General features: G+C 46.2%; 1 protein-coding gene across 4 annotated transcripts in view; it reads left to right on the top strand.

Moving 5' to 3' along the window:
* LTBP1 (latent transforming growth factor beta binding protein 1) overlaps positions 1-24670 on the top strand; it is a gene marked incomplete at its 5' end in the record, with an annotated part of 356935 nt that overhangs the window by 10671 nt on the left and 321594 nt on the right. The window lies entirely within an intron of this gene.

The following is a 24670-nucleotide window of genomic DNA, read 5'->3' as shown; positions in this document are numbered from 1 at the left end:
TTTTCTGCCTTTGCCATTAACTGGGAAGTTTCAAGCAGCTCAAGTATTGAATTCTTCTGAGACATTTCAAAACCTAAATAAAATGGATGGGCGAGCACCATTCATTACTCAACCTCATTCAAGTAATTATTGTGGCTATCAGGCATACACGTCCTCTTGCCTCCTAACACTGTTTACATCGTGTCACAGTCTGTGTGTGTGTGTGTGTGTGTGTGTGTGTGTGTGTGAGCTTGTGAGCTCTGTGCGAGTGGGGCGTACACTCAGCCATCTTTTACCCTCAGTATCTGGCAAGTGCACATAGACTTTATGGAATGAATGGATGGATGGATGGGTTTATTTGTTGCATTTTCACTGAGCCCATGTGTACCAGGTACAGGCACACGGAGGTGTTAAGCATTGAAGAAAATAAAGCAGGTGATAGGTTAGAGAGGGATGGGGCTGGAGGAGGGAGCATGGTCAGGGACGGTCTCTGTAGGGAAGGGACATGAGACCTGTGTGATACGAAGGGGTCTGGAGGAAGAGTCTTTTAGGCCAGGAGAAAAGCTAGCACAAAGGCCCGGGGTGGGAACGGGTCCCATGCAGGGGCCAGGAGTGAGCATTACTGGTTTGTAGGTAGGACTGGAGTATTAGTGAGAAGGGAGACAGGGCAGGGCCCCTAGTCAGTCTTGCAGGTGATGTAAGGCCATAAATAAGACGATAAAGGGGACTTGGAAATGCAAGTGGATTTATGATGAAGGAATTGGTATTTTTCAGCACTTCTTTGGAGGCCTGGGAAAAGAATGTTTTAAATAGAAAATTCATTCAATTACTTTTATTGCTATTTTTTATGGATGAGAAAAACTCCATATAGAACAGTAAAGTGCTCAGGACCACAACAAATTATTGTCATAGTCAGACCACCTGGGTTGTGCCCTGACCGCCAGCCTAGCCCTTTGCTGATTGGACCCCCTTCCCCCACCCACACCCCCACACCCCCAAGCCTCTGTGGAGCTCTGGCAGATAGGGGACACTCACATCAGGGTCACAGACAGACTCAGGGTGAAAGCTTGAGGGTTAAGAAAAGAAAAGTCTCTGGTCACAGCTGTGTTAAAAGGCAAATTTGTGGGGATCCTCACATGGCACTAACTGCACAATGGAATATTTAACCCTTTAAAACCCGAAGAGGACAGTCCCGCTCTGGTCACCATAGAAAATTCACAGAGAGCCGTTAGAATGTGTCCAAGTGAGAGTGCAGAAGTTGTGGAATACATTTGACTGCTGTAACACCCCCGCACTCCCCCTGCCCGCCCCCCCCACCCCGCAGTCTAATTTACAGATTGAGGGTGGGCCCGAGGGAAGAGGTAGATGCAATGATGGCCTGTGCTGGGTGCCTTGGCAGCCACTCACCATCTCCGGGCGATTCTGCTCCTGTGTGTGTCACGGGGCACCCGTTGGCTAGCCTCCCATATTGTAGTAAATATTAAATAAAATGTGGCTCATGAGAAAGCTTCCCCCACAGGGCCATGTAAGCATCAGGTGATGTTACTGGTAAAATTTTTCTGGCTTTTTCGTGAACGTTTTTCAGTTTGTGAAAAGTTTCTCTGAAACTTGTTGGCTACGGGTCTGGTCTTGAACCGTAGACCCCTTGGTGTGTTTCCGTGGCATGGCGGGGGTTACAGAGCTTGGGTCTCAGGTCTTTATTGACTGTCCTGTTCACCGACGGGTTATGGTTTCTTGGGGCACCTTCTGGAAGTGGGTTTGAAAATAAGCAAAAATACCTAAATCTCCCTTTAACCCCCCCATGCCTCCACTGCGATTTGTATTATTCTCATAAAAGTAGAGTGCAGGCAAAGACGAGAAACCTTTGTTTTTCTAGAGAGATCTGTTTCTTACAGTGGATGTGAAACGGTTAAGTTAGACCAGAGTATTTTAGTAACCGGAGGTGAAATAATACAGGTTATTAGTAAATTAAAGGCAGGGACCCTGCTTTTGTTTTCCATTTTATCCACCAGAAAGTTGGCCTACACAGCATTACTGTGCATACAATAGACCCTCAGTAGGTTTTCTTGATTCATAAGCATTACAAGTCACTGTTGTTTCTGAGGGAGAGGCCAGCTGAAATTCATTTGAATCCGTGGACTGAGATTATGTCGTTAAGCAGTTCCCTTTGTTATGAGAGAATGAATATTAGCAAACCTTCCCGTCGAACAGCTTTAAATGCTCAGTTTTGACTGTTAAAATGGCCCATTTTGTCCTATAACGCAGACTGCTTTAACGGCGTTTCACAGACCTCATGGTTCTCCAGGTGTGGTCCGTGGGCCAGGGGCTTGTTAGAAATGCCAATTCCTGGGCCCGACCTTAGACCTCCCGAGTCAGAAACTGGGCCTGGGCCCAGCACTCTGTTGTAACAAGCCCCTGGCAGCTGGAGTTTGAGAAGTGCGCTCTGGCCCAATCCATCTCCTCTCCTTTTACGCCCCCCACCCTTGTTCATGTGTAGAGGGAAGCAGGGTGCAGGGAAATGGGCTCCTTTGGGCTCCAAGCCTTGGGGGCTAGAAGCTCAGCTTTCTCCCCCTTCCCGATGGAATGGGGCGGTTCTGCAGTCTCTGATGGGAACCTCGTATTCTGAGCAGGTGCCGCGTGCATGTTACCGCACGTCGCATTTGGCACGCTCACTGAGGGGACCAGAGAAGCCATTCTGCCCCCCAGTGAATGTGAGTCTTGTATCTTTGGGCCTTCCTAGTCCTCTTCTATTCTTTAACGTGGTAGATGCTCAGATCACACTTCTTCAGATTCATTAAAGCTGCAGGTGTCAAGGTGTGGTGCTCAGACCTCCTGTGAATCAGAGCCCCCCCTGTGGGATGTGTAACAAATGCAGGCTGTGGGGGCCCCACCCCAGACCTACCGGATTGGAACCCCAGGGGTGCCCCACGACCCTCTCGTTTTCACAAGCAGCCAGCTGACCCATTCACCCTGAAGCTCCAGGCCCCGGGGTTAAATTGGGTTACCAGAATAAGAGATGCCAAAGGGAGGAAGGATGGGAAAGGTCTTACAAAGTTAATAAAAGCAACAGGAGCGAGTGTGCCATTTTGTTGTAGAGGCAGGTGCCATTGCTCGTTTCCAAAATACGTTCGAAGTGAAATGAGGAGCCAGCTCTGGTCCAGAACATGCCCTCCGCGTTGGCAGGAGCGAGGCTTTCTCGTGCGGAGATGAGGAAGTTCAGACCCAGGGACGAGGCAGCGCTGCTCGCCATTCCTCGGGGTCCTGCTGACTCAGTCCTGGACGTCGCGGGAGGAATGCATCAGATGTTTGGAAGTGGCCCAGCGAAGAATTTCGGCAATGACACACACTTTTATTAGCTGCGTATCGAGGAAAAGAATGGCTCGTTCTAAGACGAGGAGTCTTGGTAGAAAGAGCTGAAGGAGTTTGCTTATTCTGTGAAACAGACTATTTTCCCCATCATGTATCTTTTTTTTACCTGAGTACTGAAGAAGTATTAGGTCTTTTAAAAATGCCTGTTCCTCTCCAATTAGAAAGAATTTTTTTGGGGGGGAGCTTATTTAAATAACCAGTTATTGTGTTACTACGTATACCTTGGTAAAAGTAAATATTGTGCCTTTTTTCCCAATGTAAGTAAATAGCAATTTCCAAATGGCTGCATGTTATAATTTTTTTAATCCTCACCTGAGGATATGTTTTTATTGAGTTTTAGAGAGAGAGAGAGAGAGGAGAGAGAGAGAGAGAGAGAGAGAGAGAGAGAGAGAGACATTGATTGGTTGCCTCCTGAATACTCCCCAACTGAGAATTGAACCCGCAACCTAGGTATGTGCCCTGACCTGGAATGGAATCCACAACCTTTTGGTGCATGAGACAACACTTTAACAAACTGAGTCACCTGGCCAGGACTGCATTTTACTTTGAGGAAGCCTCCAAATGTTTAAATACCGCGTAGACAAGGCTACCGTCTTAGACAGTGGTACTCAAATTTGAGGAAATGCTTTACAAAACTTTAGTTCTCACTCATTCAGCCAGTGTGGGCAAACACAAAAATGCTACCGTTTTTATAGCTCAGTTATCTATGTGTATGTCATTTCAATTCCCTAACTTTTGATGAGGTGCCGGCTGTATAGAAGGCACTGTGCTGTGGGCCAAGGAGACGATTAAGACGCTGCTCTGTGGAGCTGACAGCCCCCGTGTTTCTGAAGGAAGGACATAGCTCATCGGAGGCTTTCTGAGGTGGTTTCTGCTATCAGTTGCAGGTGCAAAAGGTTCTTTAAAAAATTTATGGATTTCAGAGAGGAAGGGAGAGGGAAAGAGAGATAAAAACATCAATGATGAGAGAGAATCATTGATCCTCTGCCTCCTGCATGTCCCACACTGTGGATCGAGCCCGCAACCCTGGTATGTGTCCTGACTAGGAATCGAACTGTGACCTCCTGGTTCATAGGTCAACGCTCAACCACTGAGCCACGCCGGTCAGGTACAAAAAGGTTCCTTTTATATATCCTGTGCCTACTACATGGTACGAACTCAGTAAGTATTTTTTGAATCAATGAATGAATGAATCTTTCATGTCTTTCTGACCTTGTTGGGTCAATTAGTTGAGTCTTAGAAACAGAAGATTGATGTTGAATCGTCTACTCGTATATTTATGAGGGAAATTCAGACTCAGCAGCCGGCAGAGGATCAGCTACGTCTCTTAAGATGAGAGAGGAGATGTATTGACTGAGGATAACGCAGAGGCAGCCAGGGCTGGGTGGAGTGGGTGTCTGTACGGTGTGGTGGGAGAGGGGTGGATCCCGAGTTTGTGTTAGGCAGGATGCTTTGGTGGTAAGTGAAGGAGACACAGACTGGCTAAAGAAAAAGAGGCTGTTTATTGCCAGATGTCTGGGAGGCCTCAGGTTTATGCTGGCTTCAGGCGTCGCTGGACCGAGGGGGTCGAATGGTCATATCAGCACCACATTGGCTGCATAATTGGCAAAGCTCAGTGCAAAAGAAAACTGTGGGAGCCTTTGTTAAGAAACATTAATCTAGCAGTAGGTTAAGGGTGAGCTACTGTGAATTTCCAAGGATGAATATTGACCACCAAGTGTAAGTCCTGCGTCTCACCATTTGAGAGCTGCTTTATTGACCCGATGCTCATTGCGCCCACCCATAGCCTGTGCACGTGCCGCTGACAGATAGTCCAGCCAATTAGCGCACGGTCTCTCGTGTCTGCTGTGGACTGTCAGGAGCGCTGGGCATTCTTCGGGACGGGAGCTCTTCTAGAACTTACATTTCATGCTCAGGTTTCAACCCAGTGATGAATATTTATATGGAGACAAAGTATAGGGTTACTTTTTAGTGTGATTTCAGTTTCAGTAGCTTTTCTATAAAGTTCTCATGAAGTTCCACTTAAAAAATTTCACTTAGAAACACACGGAGTGAGTTTCCCAAAGCTTAACCCTGTTGGGATGGACCCTATTATTCTTTACTGTTTGCTTATATTTACTGTTTGTTTACATGAAGAATGATCTGGGTCATTGACCACATTTTCACGAATTGGGGTGCTTTTCATACAGGCTTCTTAAGTACCCTTTTGGATGGGTGTTCTACAGACGGTTGGAGGAATACGTGTCTGGGAGTGATCCGAAGGTGACCTTGACTGATTCATAGCACCACAAGGCAGAGCTGCGTGTGGAGAAAGTTCTAGGTTTCATTAGTAATTTTTATGACTCAGTGTGGTATCATGATTCTACCTGTCTGTGCAGCCTTTTCGTCTGGGTGGGAGACATACTGATAAGCCTTTGGGTGACACATACTAAAAGGTGCACCTAAGAGTTTTCCATGAAGAATTTGTCACCACGTGAACTGCATCGAGGCTGTCGAAGGCCACCCTCCCTCTTGGAGAGCACCGGCATTTGCTCATCTCTCACAAACACAAAGGTCTACATTCTCAGATTCTCATAGCGACCACCTCTGTCTCAGAGGAGGAGCTGGTTTTTGAAAGTGTGATGACAAAATCGTGGCTTGAAAAGAAGACAGTGCTGACTTTCTTTTGCTTGAATGTTACTCATTTTGCTTTTTATCTCGTATCACAGAACTTTTTGCTTAAAGTTACCAAACAAAATATGATCTCAGCTTAGCTTCTCTTTTCTTTTTTAGTATTTGCCCACATAAATACCTGCAACTACAGAGGATGTAAGGCAACATACTTTAAAAAAATACATTTTTATTGATTTCAGAGAGGAAGGGAGAGGGAAAGAGAGATGAGAGAGCATCATTGATAGGCTGCCTCTTGCACGCCCCCTACTGGGGATCATGTGCCCTAACTGGGAATGGAACCCTGACCTCCTGGTTCATAGGTCAATGCTCAACCAGGCAGCTTCTTTGATTTTTTATTGTTGCCCAAGTTCAGGGTTACATGATATATTAGTGCCTGTCTGAGTGACATGGGGTGAGGTTTCAGGGAACTGATTGTAGGCGTTGTAACATGACAGAACGTGCCTGTCATCCTCAGTGGGTGTCCTGACAACGGGAAGCTGACGGCTTAGAACCCTAATTGCAAAGGATCTGGGAAGTCAGTCATTTCATCGAGCCACCCTATCCTCATTCCAGCCCAGGAATCCTCCAGGCACCTCTGTCACTGGCCACTTAGACCAGGGGTGGGCAAACTTTTTGACTCGAGGGCCACAATGGGTTCTTAAACTGGACTGGAGGGCCGGAACAAAAGCATGGATGGAGTGTTTGTGTGAACTAATATAAATTCAAAGTAAACATCATTACATAAAAAGGTACAGTCTTTTTTTTTTATTTCAATAGTTTTATTCATTTCAAACATTTTAACAAGAAGAATGTAAACACTAATTATTATAATTTGAAACTTCAAAAAATGGAGGAATCATAGCACAATAACATACCTTATATTGAAGATGGCAAAGGCAAAATAAAATTGCCTAACAAAGGAAAGGTACAAAAGCCTTTCAAATTAAACTTAAATATAATAAAATAATTTAAAACTAAAACAAATAGAAAAGAACAAAATGTGTAAACAGTAAATTAGACATTTTCTTTAGTACAACTTCCAAATTATGCCCGGGATGTAGATGTAGATGGCAATGTAGACTGGGTTGGAAGGTTTTTGGTCTTTAAAACATCAACTTCAGTGGGAACAGTGTTGTTGGTCTCCTTTTTAGCTAATGCTCTGATACTGTGCTCTCCAGGGGCGTGTCTCCCTACATCACCACGATAACGTGTCTACGCATTCCCAGGGTGATGTGGGGGACGCGTCTGTCCGCGGGCATTACAAGGAGCCTCTGGAAGATGGAGAGGTTGTTCCTTCTACTGAATGGGCAGATATAAATCCGCCCACTCAGAAGAAGGAGCTGCAGCCGTGTTTCCCGACGTTGCCATGTTAACACTGCTGCTGGTGAAGGAGCAGAGGGGAGAGCAAGAGAACCCTCCGCTCTTTCGGCTCCGCGGGCCGGATAGAACAGCCGAACGGGCCAGATCCGGCCCGCGGGCCGTAGTTTGCCCTCGGCTGACTTAGACTGTACTTGAATCCTTGTAGAGACAGGAAGCTCACTCCTTTGTGACCAACCCCGTTCTTCCGTAAACAACTGTAATTGTGAAAAATAAAATCGTTGTTGAGCGTAAACGTGCTCCCTTATAACACCCATTCATTTGCTAGTGTTGTTCGTTTCTGCTTGAAGATGACCAAAAAGAGCCCTTGTGCACATAAGGCATTTCCTAGAGTATTGGTAGAGGTGGGATAATTACATATAATTTCTGACTCTTGTGTTTTCTTCGCGAGCTCCTCCTTGATAGCCTCTTACAACATCGCCCAGTTCAGCAAGTGTTTGTTGACTCTCAGGCCTGTGCAAGGCACTCTCCTCAGTGCTGGGTGGAAGGCGCGCGGACACAAAGATCTGTTGGCTGCTGCCACGCAGCAATGTGCTGCGGTGGGAAGTGGATCAGAAAGGCGCACAGATTGATACAAGAGGGAAACCGAGTGCCGCCGGGGCTCCAAAGAGAGAGCTTGATACCAAACTCAGCTGCCTTAGGCAAGCTGAGTGCAGGACCCGAGGGAGTTGAGGCAGCTGGGAAGTTTTGCAGGGTGAGTCTGGGAGAAGGGCATTTGGGGCAGACAGATGTATGGACAGAAGCCTCAGGGTAGGAAGCGTGAGTTTCATCCACAAGGCTGGGGTCTGATTTGCTCAGCCTCTAGGATGCTTGTAGAGGAGGGGAGGAGGCAGGCGGAGCCAAGAGCTGGGAGAGGCTTGGTTCCCTGCCTCAGTTACGTGTCCAGCACCCTCACCATGCCACTGCAAGAGCTGAGACCTGGATTGGAATCCAGGTATTGTCACGGAGCCTCCGCACCTCAGTCCAGAAATGATTCGTGCGCGTTGTGAGGATTGCAGGACAGTATGTGAGCCCAGCAGAGGCGTGGGAAGTGCCAGGGTCCCTGCGTGGGCGAGGCTTAGGGGAGCAGGGAGCCTGCGGGGCTACAGGGCTCCTTGCAGAGGAAGACCCGCTGGGCGGACGGGAGATGAAATGCCAGGGGGGCAGTGGTGATAGGGAAGGCGACAGGGACATTGACCTGGGAGGTAGGATCAGATCTGATGTTTTGAGCGGGAGGAAGAGAGATGGCCCTCAGGCTTCTGTGGAGGAAGAAAGGTAGGCAGGAGGGGTGAGTGTGGTGAGGGGCACCTTGAGGTGGAGGTCCTTCAGGTAGAGAGGGAGGCTGGGCTTGGGGACTGGCTGGGGAGGGGAGAACTCAGCCAGGGGAAGGTCGGTGCTCCAAGGGAGTGTGCTGGGGATGCAGGTTGGAGCAGGCACGTGAGGCCCCATAGCAGGGAGCCTGCAGTCCAGCCTTGGAGGTGGGCTAGAGGAGCCAGAACCCAAAGCGTGGGGGGGGGGGAGGGGGCTCATTTAAAAGCAAAGAAAGGAATGAATTCCAGAGACAGTGAAAGGAAAATTGGTGGAGACAGCCTGACAAATGATGCCCAGTGTCTTAGCCTTCTGCGGGGGGGGGGGGGGGGGGGGCGGGGGAGAGGGAACCAACACAATCATTACACTGTTTGTGTACACACACACACACACACACACACACACACACACACACACACACACGCACGCACTGGCATTCACATATACAAGTTCATCTATTATTTAGGCCTGTTAGTTTCTTCAGAAAAACCCTTCAGGAAATCCTCTGGCTCCCAGAGAGTGTGTCTATATTTAGACGACTTTTGGAGAAAGCCTATTGTTAAGGCTTAGTTTACTGGCTAGTCACCGAGAGACCATAGAAATGTAAATCACACATCCCGTCCTGTGCAGGCAGTGGGGAGAATGGAGCCTGCTTTGTTCTGTTGAAGACCCTGAGGTGTAAACACGACTCCGTCCTTTGTGACCCCAGAGGACCCAGGAGGGCGGAGCTGGAAGGGACCAGGACCACCGGCGGACTCCCTCCCTGTGTGATGGATGAGGAAATCGAGGCCCGGAGCACTGGGACTGGTCCAGGGCTATGCTGCTCACTGGAGGCAGAGCTTGCTAGCTTGATGTCAGGTGTTTCTGCTGCTTGAAGTAACCTGTTCATCCCAGGCCAGGTCCTCTGGGCTACATTCCTCAGTGGATGGTCCAGACAAAGGGTTGTCAGCTAAGAGTGTGTGTGTGTGTGTGTGTGTGTGTGTGTGTGTGTGTGTATATAAGGGGTTATTCAGGGACCATTCAACTACAGTGTTTGAGGGCTGGATTGTGAGAAAGAGCTGTGGACCAACCCTACTTTAATATATCTATATCTATATCTATATCTATATCTATATCTATATCTATATCTATATCTATCTATCTATATATCTATATATCTATTATCTATATCTATATATCTATTATCTATATATCTATATATCTATATCTATATCTATATCTATATCTATATCTATATCTATATCTCTATTATCTATATCTATATCTATATCTATATCTATATATCTATTATCTATATCTATATCTATGTATCTATTATCTATATCTATATCTATATATCTATTATCTATATATATCTATTATCTATATATCTATTATCTATATCTATATCTATATATCTATTTATATCTATATATCTATTATCTATATCTATATCTATATCTATATCTATATCTATATCTATATCTATATCTATATCTATATCTATATCTCTATTATCTATATCTATATCTATATATCTATTATCTATATATATCTATTATCTATATCTATATCTATATATCTATATCTATATCTATATCTAATTGATTTCAGAGAGGAAGGGAGAGGGAGAGAGAGATAGAAACATCAGTGATGAGAGAGAATCATCGATCGGCTGCCTTCTGCATGCCCTGCACTGGAGATTGAGCCCACAACCCAGGCATGTGCCCTGATTGGGAATTGAACCGTGACCTCCTGGTTCAGAGTCGACGTACAACCACTGAGCCACGCTGGCCAGGCAACCCTGCTGATTATTGCAGTGCCCTCAGAATTGTTGGAACTTTCTGCCAAGTGTCTCCCAGAGGAAAGTGCTAGAACAGGAGGCGCGAGCTTGTCCCTGAAGTGGTGAAGTAGATGTTAAGTGTCCACCTGCTCAGATCTGTGCGTTTCACATTGTGCTCTCAGAAATCCTCAGGACACCACCCAAGTCCATCAGGGGCTTTCAAGGGAGAGAGGAAAGAGAAGCAGCCAGGTATGTGTGGGGCAGTGCGGGGTCAAACACACACTGCTCTGCCTGTTTCATGTAGTTAGTACGCCTCATTGTAAAATTGCATTTGAAGAGAGGATTCACTGTAACATTTTGAACACGAGTCACGGCTGTCCCTTGATGCACAACCTCTTGGAAGGTGGCGCTGTTCTCATCTCCCAAGCCACAGTTCAGGTCAGCTTCTCTGTCTTAGGACCATCCATCCTTCCTGTCGCTTTGACCTTCAATCCCCGAGCTGCCTCACGTACCTGGCCCGTGATGCTTACCATCCTGAGTGACCCTGACGACGGTATATTATGGGATTGCCCGACTCTGCCTTTCCCCCCAGGCGCCAAACTACTTTGCAGCGAATGGAAAGCCTGTCACTCCGGAAGTGCCCTTGGCACAGATCCTAGTGACTCTAAAATATGACTGTAGCTCCCACAATTTTTTGTGCCTGTTAAAGCACAGGCTGCTGGGCTCTGCGTGTCTGAGCTGGGGCATGAGAACTTGCATTTTTAGGGAGACCCCAGCTGCTGCTGCTGCTGCTGTCCGGGGACCACGCTGCCTTATGATTCACGAACGTGGATACACCTGGGGCTTAACTCTCCTGCCGGATGAGTTTTCTCATTGGCTAGCTTTTCCTTGGTTGTAAAAGGCATACAAGGAGAGGAAATGTCCTGCTTAAAGAGTGTACAGTAAGTGGCATGAAGAACTCAGTGTAAATGTGGGTTATGGCCCAGTTCCACTTACACTCATTAGGTTTTGCTCAACTCACCACCAAGCTGACGACCATTTACAGCAACGAGGTTTCTGCAGGAAAGTGGCTGCACAGTGTTCCCTTGGTGCTGGTCATAGAGACCCTGCCCCAAAGGGTGTGGCAGTGACAAGGATTGGCAAGAGCTTCTCATTGCCCAGGGTATGGCCAACCATCGAGCACTGGTTATCAGAAAGATAAATATTTTCTCTTCCCTGCAACAATTAATAAAAGAACGGAAATGCCCTGTATTAAATAATCTTTTGACGGACCGCCCTCCTTAGAGTCCCATAGTCTTGCCCGGAGCTGGGCGTGAGGCGTGTTCTGCCAGCGGCCAAGCGGACCAGACAGGCTCGTGGTTCCTGCCGTCTGGGTCGGAGGTTATCACCAGTCACTGGTGGGAAACCCCCCTCAGGTGTTGAGCGGTTGGACCAGGCAAATGACTGTGATGATTGTTCCATTAAAACAAAAATAGCCCTTGAGCTTCTGCAGTGGCTCATCTGCGGTGGAAAATATGTAATGTCAGTTTTGGACAGTACACCTGCGTGACACCACTAACTACTCTTGAACAAGTGCAGAAGTTTAGCTAATACGGTGATTACAGTGCACAGGTGGTGGGGCCGGTGTCTGCTGAAAAGAAAATGGGTGTGTTTAATGTTCAGTGGGGTGGGCTCAGGCAAAACCACTTTCCCCTTTCCCGCGGCTGAGGAGGGGCCCTGAGTCGTGTGAGAGCGAGGGTGAGTGTTTCCAGGTGAGTTGAGCACAGCGCTGACAGGCAGGGTTTGGGAGTGAGTGCCCTGGAGGGGTGGGGCCAGGGTCTCTGCTCCTGGGTGCTGTCACGGGTGGATTTCCAGCCTCGTTATCCTGCCCTGAAGGAAGTAGAAGACAACAGGAAATAAAAAGACCATCCCACTCGGAGTTCCGTCCCACTCGGAGGTCCGCCCCATTCCACGCTTGGCTGACAGCTTTGAAACTTCAGCTTGGATCTGTGCTTCCCTCCTCGGATCACAGTAGGTGGAGTAATAAAAGCGAGCGATGCTCCAAGCCCTCTGCTAGTTGCTTCCCCTCGAGGTGGGTTGTGTTGGAGTGGAGTGGCATCATTCATGCACATCATGAGTTAGGACTCCACGTGCTCGGCCGAGGGAGGGAGATGGTGCTTACACTAAGAAATGGTGACCTGTGCAGACGCAGAAAGACATTTTGAGAGACAGTATGGTGGCCATCGTCGGTAGGTTTTGTCAGAGTAATTTCGACTGTAGGTTACTTTCATCTTAGGTACTAACTTAACTCCCTCCCTCCCCAGAAGATGAGAGGACTTTCTACCATCCCCGTTGCACAGATGTTACAATTGAAGCTCACGAAAGGGCTAAATAACTAGGCAAAGCTCAAGCAGCGAGCAAGCGATGGAACTCGGATTTAGTCCTAAGCATTCTCACTCCCAAGCTCGTACTGGGACAAAGGGTAATATACTCAGGGCTGGGCAAGCCGGCGTTAAGGAACTTCCCTCAAAAAATGTGGAAAGGGGAGTCGATGAATGGAAGCTAAGGCAGATGTTCCCGCCTAATAAGGAAAAGTCTTTCTAAGCCAGAGCTGTTCTAAGGTGGCCTGGGCTGTTTGAGAGGGGAGATGTTTATTGGAGGTGCTGGACTTGGGCAGAGAGATGGTGGGGAATTTTAATCCTTGGAGGAAGTCCTGCTTTTTCTGAGAGTCTGTGACTTCAGCTTTGGCCACAGTTGGGCCACCTTATGTGTATCTGTTGTCATGGATTTTCTTGAGCTTTAGGATAAGCTGTCTGATGGAATAGCCTAACGTGGACACAGTGATTTTGTCTGCTTTATCGACATATAAGTAATATACTGTATCCCTCACCCATTTAAAGTGTGCAATTCATTGTTTTCCTTGGTGTATTGCATTACTTAAAAAAATTGTGGTAAACTATATATAACGAAATTTGTAAAATAATGCTCACGTGTGGCTAGGATTATCAGAGGTGAGCATTTTTCTGTGCTTGGCGACTTGGCCAGGAAATCGTTGGAAAGCTAGCCTTGTCTTGGATCCCATTCAGTGCTAGAAAATGCATGGATGTGGAGGCCTGTGCTGGGTGTGCTCCCTGCTTCGTAGGATTTAGGAGATTGGGAGTCACGTCCGTGCGGATTTTTATTTTGAAGCCTTGCTCACCCAAGCACAGTTTCACGTGTCGACGCGAGGTGACGAAGCGTGGCAGAATCAGCAGAAGCCGGGAGTGAGATGTGCTGACCCTTCTTCTGGAAGCCTGTCTCAGCTATCTCTTGCTGCAAGACAAAGACCCCCGTGTTCAGCAGCTTAAAACAGACATTATCCTTTGTTTTGCAGTTTGGCGGGCCTCAGCGGGGATGGCTTGCCTCTCTACCATGTGGCGTCAGCTTGGGCAGCTTTACACCCACGTGCCTGGCCAGACAGTGTTGGTTTCTGCAGGTTGGCAGCTCAGGGAGGCCTGGTGGATGGGGGCCTCTGCTGTCTCCCACGTGGGCCTCTCCACTGGTTGCGTGGGCTTCCCCATACCTTGGTGGCTGGGTTCCAAGAGGGAAGAACTGTGGCTTCCTGGTCTTTTGAATGCCCGGGCTCGGCGGTCTCAGAATGGCACGGTATTTCCTTGGCTGAACAGCCACGGACCCAGCTTGGAGTCGGGGTGGCGGGAACGGACCATGTGCTCCACCTTCTGATGGCAGGAGAGCATGTGCTGATAGGGAGCGGGGCGGGTGGGGGTGGGGGGGATTGTTTGAGGACATCTTTAGACATAACAGGAACCACAATAGCCATTTTTTTTTTTTTTGTCCTTCATTCGAAATCCACAGAAGCCTGCCCTGAATCATGGTATGAGCTGATGGTGACAAATAATGGGAAGAAATCTAAGAAAAATACAAAAATGGGTACTAGGGATATATGGCCTTCAGGGGGTTGTGGCTTGAGAGTAAATTACTGCACAATCTGTTAAACAGGCAGCTATGAGAGATTCGTGATTATGATGTTTTTTTTTTTCCCCACAGCTTTATTAAAATAATAATCTACCTTCAGAATCATTGTGTAAAATTTTCTTATTATTTCTTATTTCTCTTAATTAATGTTTTTCCAGAATTGATTAGCAGAAAATTTAGCAGGTCTGCTTTTTCAGGAAACAGAGACAAATACAATTACTATTAAAATAAGTCAGTTATTTATGGCATATTTTGAACAATAAAAAGAATTATTTGGATTAAATCTGTAAAAACTTTTAAAACCATTTGTTTTCTTGGAAAACATAAACACATTAGGAATTTGGGAATAATAACACTGTTACCATCATCCATTATTTAACAAGTTTGGCATAGTGTTGTAGACAGAAATAGTTAATTTATTTTTAAAGCTGACACTTTTTAGCAGTAAAATAATTCTTGTTAATTTCTGATCTTAATAATTATTTAACGTTCTTTGTTTACTGACTATACAGTTTTTACTTTTGAGATGAACAGACATTATGGAAGGGATCTCGGAGATCAATGAAGTAAAAAATTTAAATGCAGATGGGAAGCTAGGCCCAGTCTAGGGACAGAAGGAGCATTCTACAGTCGCAGTATTACTAGAATAATTTCTCCGTTCAGAAGGCTGTCGGAAATGAGAAAAGCCATTTCACCAGTTTTAATTTCATCTATCAATGTTTTGGAAACAGAGCTTTGCTTGTTCCTTTCAGTGCTTTCTGAGGAGCCCTGGACGTCAGGGTTCTGTTTCAGCTTCAGTTCTGAAAACAGTCATATCCCGCACAATCAGAGAGCTGGTGGCCAGAAGGCTCATTGTTTGCCAGTAGCATCATCTGCCGGGCAGCTTCCTTCCATTTAGAAGAATGACCTTGCATTTCACAGTGAGGCTTCAACTGCTGCTCCTTTTGGGGGTGAAAGCCTCATTATTCTGGTCTGTGTAGCTGGGAGCACGCCCACAGCCAGTCAGAGGTTTGTGCCCCACAGTGAGTGAGGCACAGGCTCAGGGACATTTGCAAGCATTTTTATTTTTGCAAGGAAGGGGTTTGGCACGGCTTCGAGCATATGTCTTCCAGGGTATTCCCATCCCTGGCCACACAATGCTCTGAGTTTACCTTAAGGAATGCTGTCAAAATAAACCAAAGGGTAATTTTTAAAGGCCCTGTCTCACTCATGTGGCTATTATTCTTCATTCAGTTAGGAAAATCAGTTTGGAAATAGGAGTCTTGAGCGTGAGAACAGTTTCACACAATATTTTGTTTTAATTTAATGAGGCTCCCTGTCACTGGGTTGCCACCCACCCCGGCTTTCCTCTGGGTGACTAAGTGTGGGCAGGAAAGAACGAAAAAAGGCAGCTTATGATGTTTGATTCAATTTTAGGCACATGTGAAATTCCAATGGTAGAAATAAAATTCTATCCCAGATATAGTTGGGACCTGCTTCTCCAAAGCTTCCTTAAATGCTACTTTAAGGCATGTGTGGGATGCATGTGGGATGCATGTGGGGCACGGGGTAATAATAATAGCTGACACCTGTGTAGGGCTATTCTGAACCAGGCACTGTCCTAAGTGCTTTGCATGTATTCATTTAATCCAGACAGAAGCCCTCTGTGTGTTTTTTTTTTTTTTTTATTTAATGGGTTCCATTTTACAGATGGGAAAACTGAGATGCAAAAAAGGGCCATAGAAATATATCCAAGGGCAAACAGCTGGTCAGTGTCTGAGCTGGGGCTTGCTTTGGGCTGCCTGGCTTAAGGGCTTTCTTTACCACTAGGTGACACTCCCTAATCAGAATAAAGTTTAAAGAGCAAAGTTGTCGTCTTCTCTTTCCCTTTGTTTTAATCCACGTTTCAGAGACTCGGTTCTCAATTTGGCAGTTGTTTGGGCCTTATAAAGTTTATTTTCATGGCTGTGATTTTTGAAAGAGCTTCTCTTGTTTAACATTTTTGGTTGATGCAAATGAAAGAAGCCAGCTTTTCAAACACACTGAACTTGTTAATAAAAGTGCTAGACGCATTACCCAATCACAGTGCGTTACGAATAAGTTTCAAAGTAAAGATAATGTAAGTTCCCGTATAGTACAGTTATCATAAAATCTCATGCTTGGTACTCTGCCTCACATTTTGTTTACATTGTAGGAATTACAGCCCTTAAAAATTTAAGTATGTTTAAACTAGACTTTAAGTGAATTAACCTATCTTTTTTTTAAAAAAAAAGTGTTGATTTTTGCCATCCTGTCAAAGTAATAACAGGCCATTTTAGAAAAACATGGAAAGTATAATATGGCATAAACCAAAAAATTTAATAACTTGTGTAATTTCACCACTCACAGGTGAACGACTCACATTAGCATTTAAGTGTATTTTTCTTCTAGCCGTCAGTCATGTGTTCATTCAACACTCATTTATTGATTATCTTCTGTGAGCTAGACATTCTAGGCCCCAGGGGAAAAGCAGTGACCCACATCGTCTCTCTCCTGTGGAACTGCTATTTTGGTGGGAGAAACAGACGGTGAGAAGACAAATACATAATATAATGTTAGGTAGGAATAAGTGCTTTGAAGAAAAGTAAGGTAGCCAAAACCGGTTTGGCTCAGTGGATGGAGCGTCAGCCTGCGGACTGAAAGGTCCCAGGTTCGATTCCGGTCAAGGGCATGTACCTTGGTTGCGGGCACATCCCCAGTGGGAGGTGTGCAGGAGGCAGCTGATCGATGTTTCTCTCTCATCGATGTTTCTGACTATCTATCCCTCTTCCTTCCTCTCTGTAAAAAATCAATAAAATATATATTTAAAAAAAAAAAAAAAAGAAAAGTAAGGTAGAGTAAGGGAATCGAGGCTCACAGCTGGCTGGAGCTAACGTCGAGGGGGAGGCTGCGTGATGTGGAAGGCAGTGTTCCCCCGGGAATATGTGGGAGCCAACAGCCGGGCAAGGGCCCAGCAGGTGTGCTGTGCCCAGGGACTAGCAAGGAAGGCAGTGTGATGGGGGATGGTGTTGGAGAGGGGCTGGGATATGACAGGGGAGGGGTGGCAGAGACCTGCAGGCTGTGGAAGAAAGGGCTTGGCATTCCACTGAGCGAGAGGGGCACCTTTAAGGTTTAGAGTAGAGGAGTGATGGGAAGGCTCCCTGTGGCTGCTGGTGAGAATGGACTGACCCCAGGGGACAAAGTGGCCGGGAGTAAGGTTTGAGGGGAGGTGGTAAGACATGGTTAGAGTCAGGATGTTTTTAAAGGTAGAGCCGAGAGGTTGAAGTGGACGTGTGGTATAAGAGAAAAAAAGAGTCAAATAGGGTGATAACTTGGTGTTATGGGTTGAAATACGACTGCCCACAATTCAGTTCACATGTTGACGTCTTAGTCCCCTAGTGCCTCTGAATAGAACCTTCTTTAGAATTAGGGTAATTGCCAATGGAATTGATTAAGAAGAAGTACTGGAGGGAAGGGGTGCTAATCCAACATGACTGGTGTCTGTATAAGAACAGGGTGTCTGGTCACAGACCCCCATGGAGGAACACATGTAATGACATGGGGATAGCAGCTTCAGAAGCCAGGCAATGCCTGCGGCTGTGGGAAGCTGGGAGAGAGGAATGGCCAGGTTCTCTCCCACGGCCTCAGAAGGAACCAGCCCCTCCGACACCTCCATGTTAGACCTCTGTAGCCTCCAGGACTGGGAGACAAGACTTTCTGCTGTTGAAGCCACCAGGCGGGTGGTACTTTGTCACAGCAGCCCTAGCAGCCTCACACACTGGGTGAGCAACTGGGGGAACGGCGGGGCTCTGCGAGGGGGTGGATGCTAGTGGATGCTAGCAGGCTGTGGAGTTTGGAGTCGGGGAGGGGAATCCACAGGAGCTGACTTTGAGAGCCTGTTAGATCTCTACGGGGAGGCAGTGCGACGTGGAAACCCGGAGTTCAGAAAGGAGGTCCAGGCCTGAGACCTACATGTGGGCACAGCCTCGGTGGACATCAAAGAACGGGACTGAATGAGATTACCAGGACATGGGCCCAAGGACCAGGCCAGCCCCGGGAAATGTCAACATCTAGAGGTCAGGAAGAGAAGGGAGAGCCAGAGGGAGACTGAGAAAGGGTCCATGGTGAGGTCAGGTGTGACCTCTCAGCCAAAGGGAGGAAGTGGGGAGGAGGGAGAGGCTGACCGATGGATCCACGCCACTCTTGTTCAAGGAGGGAGAAGGCCCGCTGGGTGGGCAGCCTAGAGGTCACTGGTGACTCCCCCATGGTCGGCTCCCTGGCCAGCTGTAGTCACAGGCTGACCGGAATGAGTTCCAGAGAGAGTGGGGGCTGTTTCCAGCGTGGCATTACATCATGAGCATGATTCTGTGTCATTAAGAATGTCTTTCAAACATTGTCTCCAACGACTGTACCACATTCCACGATTGTCATCTGCTGCTTGTTGTTCCTGGGTGGTGGGATATTTCTGTTTTTACAGTATATTAGTTGTCACACTGCGGTGCTCGTATTTCAATATAAAATCTCCTACATTAGGAACGATAAAACACCAATAGGCTTGAGTGTGCAGCCGTGGGCAAACTACGGCCCGTGGGCCGGATCCGGCTGTTCTATCTGGTTCTCTTGCTCTCCCCTCCGCTCCTTTACTTTGAATTTATATTAGTTCATACAAACACTCCATCCATGCTTTTGTTCCGGCCCTCCGGTCCAGTTTAAGAACCCATTGTCGCCCTCGAGTCAAAAAGTTTGCCCACCCCTGTTCTAGAGCTTACTCCAGGCATGTCACACTCGTGGCCGGAGGGCCATTTTGACATGCTTGGCTTACTCCTAAAGTAAGGCCAGTGGCTTTACAGAGTCGCACCCACGAGCACTGCACGCCTCTCTCTTCCATGTGGTACAGCATCGACTAGCACACCGAGAACAGGTGTTGCCATGGTGAGGATGGGCATCAGGGTTTCATTGCTGACCTCCAGGGCAGTGTCTCTGCGGGTGACATTCAGTCATACTGGACCAGCATCCTGGACACATGTTTATGAATATACTGTAGTGTCTTCTCCACTCCCCTGAACCTGATCTCTTAGGAAATGTCATTGGTGAATCAGTAGAGCCCATTGCATTTTGCTTCTTACTGGCTTTTTGGCAGGTTTCACCACTAACATCTGTCTGTCCACTCTGGGGCCAGGCTTATGTGTTACTTATTTCTCTCAGCATTCAGATCTGATCTTAAGTTCATGATCTCAGGGAGAGAGGTCTTTCCTAATACCCAGAGTTCCACAGGGATGGGCCCCCACAGCACACCATTCTCTGTCTGAAACACTTACAGTAATTATAATCAGCCCTCTGGCCGTGAGCCCCCTGGGGCAGAGATGGTGCTTTTTTGTCTACAGCACTATTTGTAGGCATGTGACTATGCCTAGGGCAGAACTGTCGCTCAGCATTTTGTTCAGTGAAGAACTGAGGCACAGTAAACTTGATAACTGGCCTACGGGTGCAGAGCTGGGGGCGGCTCAGATTCAGGTCTGTGTGCTTCCATCACTAGGTGAGCCTAGGCCGGTGGGCTTCTATAGCTCCACAAAGAAATACACGATTCTAAGAATTCCTTGTATGCTTTTTGGTCCCTTGAATATAATAATTCACAAATATTTGTCAGTTGCCCAATAAGGGCCCCTCATTTCTTCTATACCTTTACATTCCAACACAGAGCTGTATGGTGATTTTTTTTCTACATTTATCTGTCTTCCCTATTGGATTTGGATCTCTTTGACAGTGGGAAATTTGTCTCTTTCATCTTTTCATCCACAGTTTTTGATACAGGGGTACATGTCAGGGGGAGGGGCTCAATGTTTTAATAATGAAAGAAGAAAGAGAATATGGGATTAAAGCAAGGTTTTAGAGTTATTATTTAGAAATACATGGTCTCTCAATGAACAACAAAGATGTTAATTATAATAATACTTTATATGTGCATAATAGTTCACAGTCTGTAAAACTCAGGATTTGTCAAAAAACTTAGTTATACATATGCACTAACCTTAGTGTACAAGATGAAATTATACTATTAGAGAAGGTGTGTAATAAATGACTTACTGAATAGCAAAGTAACCTTGTGTTTTTATTCACTTTACTAGTATCAACTTTATAATTCTAATTTCGAAAGGCTATAATACCATACTTGACCTAAAGTGTGTGGTTCTTTTGCATGTGTATTTTTTTTAAAAATATATTTTATTGATTTTTTACAGAGAGGAAGGAAGAGGGATAGATAGTCAGAAACATCGATGAGAGAGAAACATCGATCAGTTGCCTCCTGCACACCCCCTACTGGGGATGTGCCCACAACCAAGTTACATGCCCTTGACTGGAATCGAACCTGGGACCTTTCAGTCCGCAGGCTGACGCTCTATCCACTGAGCCAAACCGGTTTTGGCCTTTTGCATGTGTATTGATATAAATAACACGGCTGGACATATGTGTGCATAGATATTTCCTTTTTTGACTCTTAGGATACATTTCTAGAAGTGAGGCTGCCAAAATATTTGAAATATTTTGTTAAACTGCTTTCTTTTAAAAAAATGTATTTTATTGATTTTTTTACAGAGAGGAAGGGAGAGGGATAGAGAGTTAGAAACATCGATGAAAGAGAAACATTGATCAGCTGCCTCCTGCACACCCGCTACTGGGGATGTGCCCGCAACCAAGGTACATGCCCTCGACCAGAATCGAACCCGGGACCCCTCAGTCCGCAGCCTGACGCTCTATCCACTGAGCCAAACCAGTCAGGGCTTAAACTGCTTTCTAAAAGGGGTGTACCATTATGTTACCATCTTTGCAGCAGTATCCTATATAATAAAGATATAATATGCAAATGGTCGTTACGCCATGAAGCATAATGATGATCCGAGTAATGATCGGATCACGGATCAGCAGTAGGGTGGGGCAGTGAGCTACAAGCGGGCGGTGGAGAGGTACAGGAGGGAGCAGGGCAGCAAGCTATGGGGGGAGGCGGGGGGAGCTAAAGGAGGATGGGCAGTGGGCGGAGAGCCACTGGAGGGCGGCAGCAAGCTACTGGCGAGCTACTGGCACATGGATTCGTGCGCAGGGCTACTAGTGTATTAATAATTTTACGTCTTTTAAAAAATTAAGTAGCCATACTGTTGTTTCTTCATGTTTGAGTTTGCATTTCTTTGGATGACTTAATTCACTTGGACATGACCCCACAAATTTATTTACCAATTGCATTTTCTTTTGTCTTAATTGTCTATTTCTGTCCTTTTTATTTTTTTCAATTTTGGTTTTAATTTGTTAAAGACAACTTTCATTAGTACTTCTAAATAACAGCATTTTTCTGAAAATTTTTTCTATTTTTTTCTCTCTTCTGACTTTTGCTATTTATTATTTATTAGTTTTTAAAATCCTCACCAGAGGATATTTTTTTCCATTGCTTTTCTAAGAAAGTGGAAGGGAGGAGGAGAGAGAGAGAGAGAGAGAGAAACATTGATGTGAAAGAGACACATGGACTGTTTGCCTCCCGCATGTGCCCTGACCGGAGGCAGGGAGGGAACCCAAAACTCAGGTATGTGCCCTTGACTGGGAATCGAATCCATGACCCTTTGGGTGAGTGGGCAGATGCTCTAACCACTGAGCACACTGGCCTGGGCACTTTTGCTCTTTTTAATGACATGTTTATATAGTCTACCCTGTAGATCTTTAGCTTTGTGTTCTTTTCCTTCCCCCCCCACTGACTTAAAAAACAAAAACAAAACAACTTCATAAAATGGCAGTAATAAGACCAGAAACCAGACCCTGAAAAACTGCGGGTGGGTTTTCCGTTCACATGACGTACGGCTTTTAATTATGTTCTGTGTCGTGAGTGACTTCACAGTTACTGATGGCATTGGGCGGCGTGTGTTTGGCCCCCGGGAGCCCCCTATTTAAATGGAGTCACCGGGTAACAGGCCACGCCTGCTGAGCTCAGGCTCGGAGGACCTCTGCCTTCCAGAACGCAGCTCCCGGGGAACTAGGCCGACGGGGCTCAGGACATCGAGGCAGTCGTTTTCCCGCACAGAGTCTGAGCGTCTGCACACACCTGGCGCCTTGCATCCTGGAGACTGTGTGCTGTGTCCGACCACCTGGCTGTCTGCTGGTTAAGTCGTCACTTCAGAGTAGGTTAGGGAAGGAATGGGTTCAGGACGTCGACGGTGGGGAGAAAGCCTGTGCTATCTGACAGCCTGCCTTGGAGGGGAGAGAGCAATCCAAGCACACCCCCCCCCCCCCAGCGTCTCACATGACTTTTCATAACAATCAGATCCCCTAAGGGTCGGTACGTGCATTGGCGATTGGTCCGCCTCCCTAAAGAACGCGCTGATGTGGACTTCTTCATGATCCCACGAGGCTGGAGGGAAAAGGCATGGGGATGTTATGCTAATAGTCCTTGCTCTTTAGAGATTTTGGAGGAAGCTGACGCAGAGGTTTTTACAAGGAAAGCACAACGTTTATTTGGGTTTGGTACACGGAGCAGACGGAGTTAGAGCAGACCCCACGGTGTGACCTCATGCTAGGCTTCTTGTGATCTGATATCACTTAGTGTGACTGCACGGCTTCAAAGGCAGCTGGGAATTCCTGTGAAGACACACAGAGCAAAGCGATTTCTCACCTGCTGCCTGTGATCTCAGGAGACGCAGGCGGACTCCTCTTTCTCCCGGGACACAGGCGGAGGCATGCTGCAACTTGCTCAGAGAGAGAGGCAAGGGGCAGAGTCACAGTGTTTGCCCTGTGTGCACGGGGCTGGTTTTAAATATAGCTAGGAGCTACTTTTTTAGAAGTAAAAGCAACAGAGCCTGGACTTCAGGGCATGGGTTAATTCCTAAAAATACAGTCACTGAGCGTTTAAATAACATTAGGAACAGCTTGTCAAACTGGAGTCGGATGTGGGAAAATCTGAGGGCATTGACTGGTGGGGGCGAAAGCTGAGAATTTGAATGTTTCAAATGATGAAGGAGTGATTTCAGAAGACCAGCGTGGCGTCTGGATGGGGTCCGATGTTGTCGCCTGTCCTGCTCACCCAGGTCTTGAGGTGGGGGTCTCCGCTTTCTTCGAGCCCAGTGTTTGCAAACTGAGTTCATCGTTGTCATGGTGGCAGTTTCTGCCACATCGACGGACCTCATCCTTATCTTCACCCCTTCACCCTGTGCTTAAGGAACAACTTTAACTACCTTCAATTCTCAGTTGCCTTTGTTGGATTTTTAAAAAATCATTTTGATTTTTAAAAACTGAAAAATATACAGAAAAGTACAAAGGATATAACAGTAAACCCCTATGTGTCTACTTCTCATAGTTAATATAGGTCTACTTGTTGTCATATTTGCTACCCATCTTTCTTTTTTTAAAGAAAAAGTATTCCCATAAAGTGATCTATTTCCTTCTTTACTCTTGTTCCCTGAGGTGATCGCTGTCACGAACTTTGTGTGAACCCAGTCATATTTTATGCTTTCACTGATTTCCCGTGTATTGTTTTATGTAATTTATTGACACAGACAGTTATAATATGATCACATAAGTAACAGTATGATAAAATAGCATCATGTATTTTTATTCTGGCTGGGTAGAATTTTCTTTACATTGCTTTCATAAATTGCTTTATTTTAGGCAATGTTGTTGTTATTTTCAGGGCCCATCTATTACATATATATATATATTGATTTTAGAGAGGAATGGAGAGGGAGAGAGAGATAAAAACATCAATGATGAGAATCATTGATTGGCTGCCTCCTGCACGCCCCCTACTGGGGATCGAGACCACAACCAGGGCATGTGCCCTGGACCGGAATTGAACCTGGGACCCTTCAGTCCGCAGGCTGACAATCTATCCACTGAGCCAAACTGGCTAGGGTGGGCCCATCTATTTTGATAGGTGGATCCAGCTCATGGTTTTAACTGCTGTGTGGTATTCCATTGCATGAATGAATATAGCATAGTTTATGCATTTATCTATCCATGCCAGTATCTCCCCATATAATTGGTGTGTAGTGAAGATTCTTGCATATATCTCCCCAAGCCTGTAAGTGAAGTTGCTGGGTTTTCATATCAGAAACTTACTAGGTATTGCCAGATTGCCTTTTGCGGAGGTGATATAAAATATATTCCCATGAGCAGTACCTGAGTTCCTGTTTCCCTAAGTCATTGCTAACACTTTAGGCAGATGTATTGCCAGTCCCCTAAGTGTGGAATTGTATCTCAGTATTGTTTTGATTTGCAGTTGTCTGGTATTGGAGAAGGTGAGTATCTTTTCATGTGTAT

This window comes from Plecotus auritus (genome assembly GCF_963455305.1).
Source record: "Plecotus auritus genome assembly, chromosome: 8".
Taxonomy (NCBI): Eukaryota; Metazoa; Chordata; class Mammalia; order Chiroptera; family Vespertilionidae; genus Plecotus; species Plecotus auritus.
The sequence above is the reverse complement of the archived record's forward strand: the minus strand, read 5'-3'. Positions and strand labels throughout refer to the sequence as shown.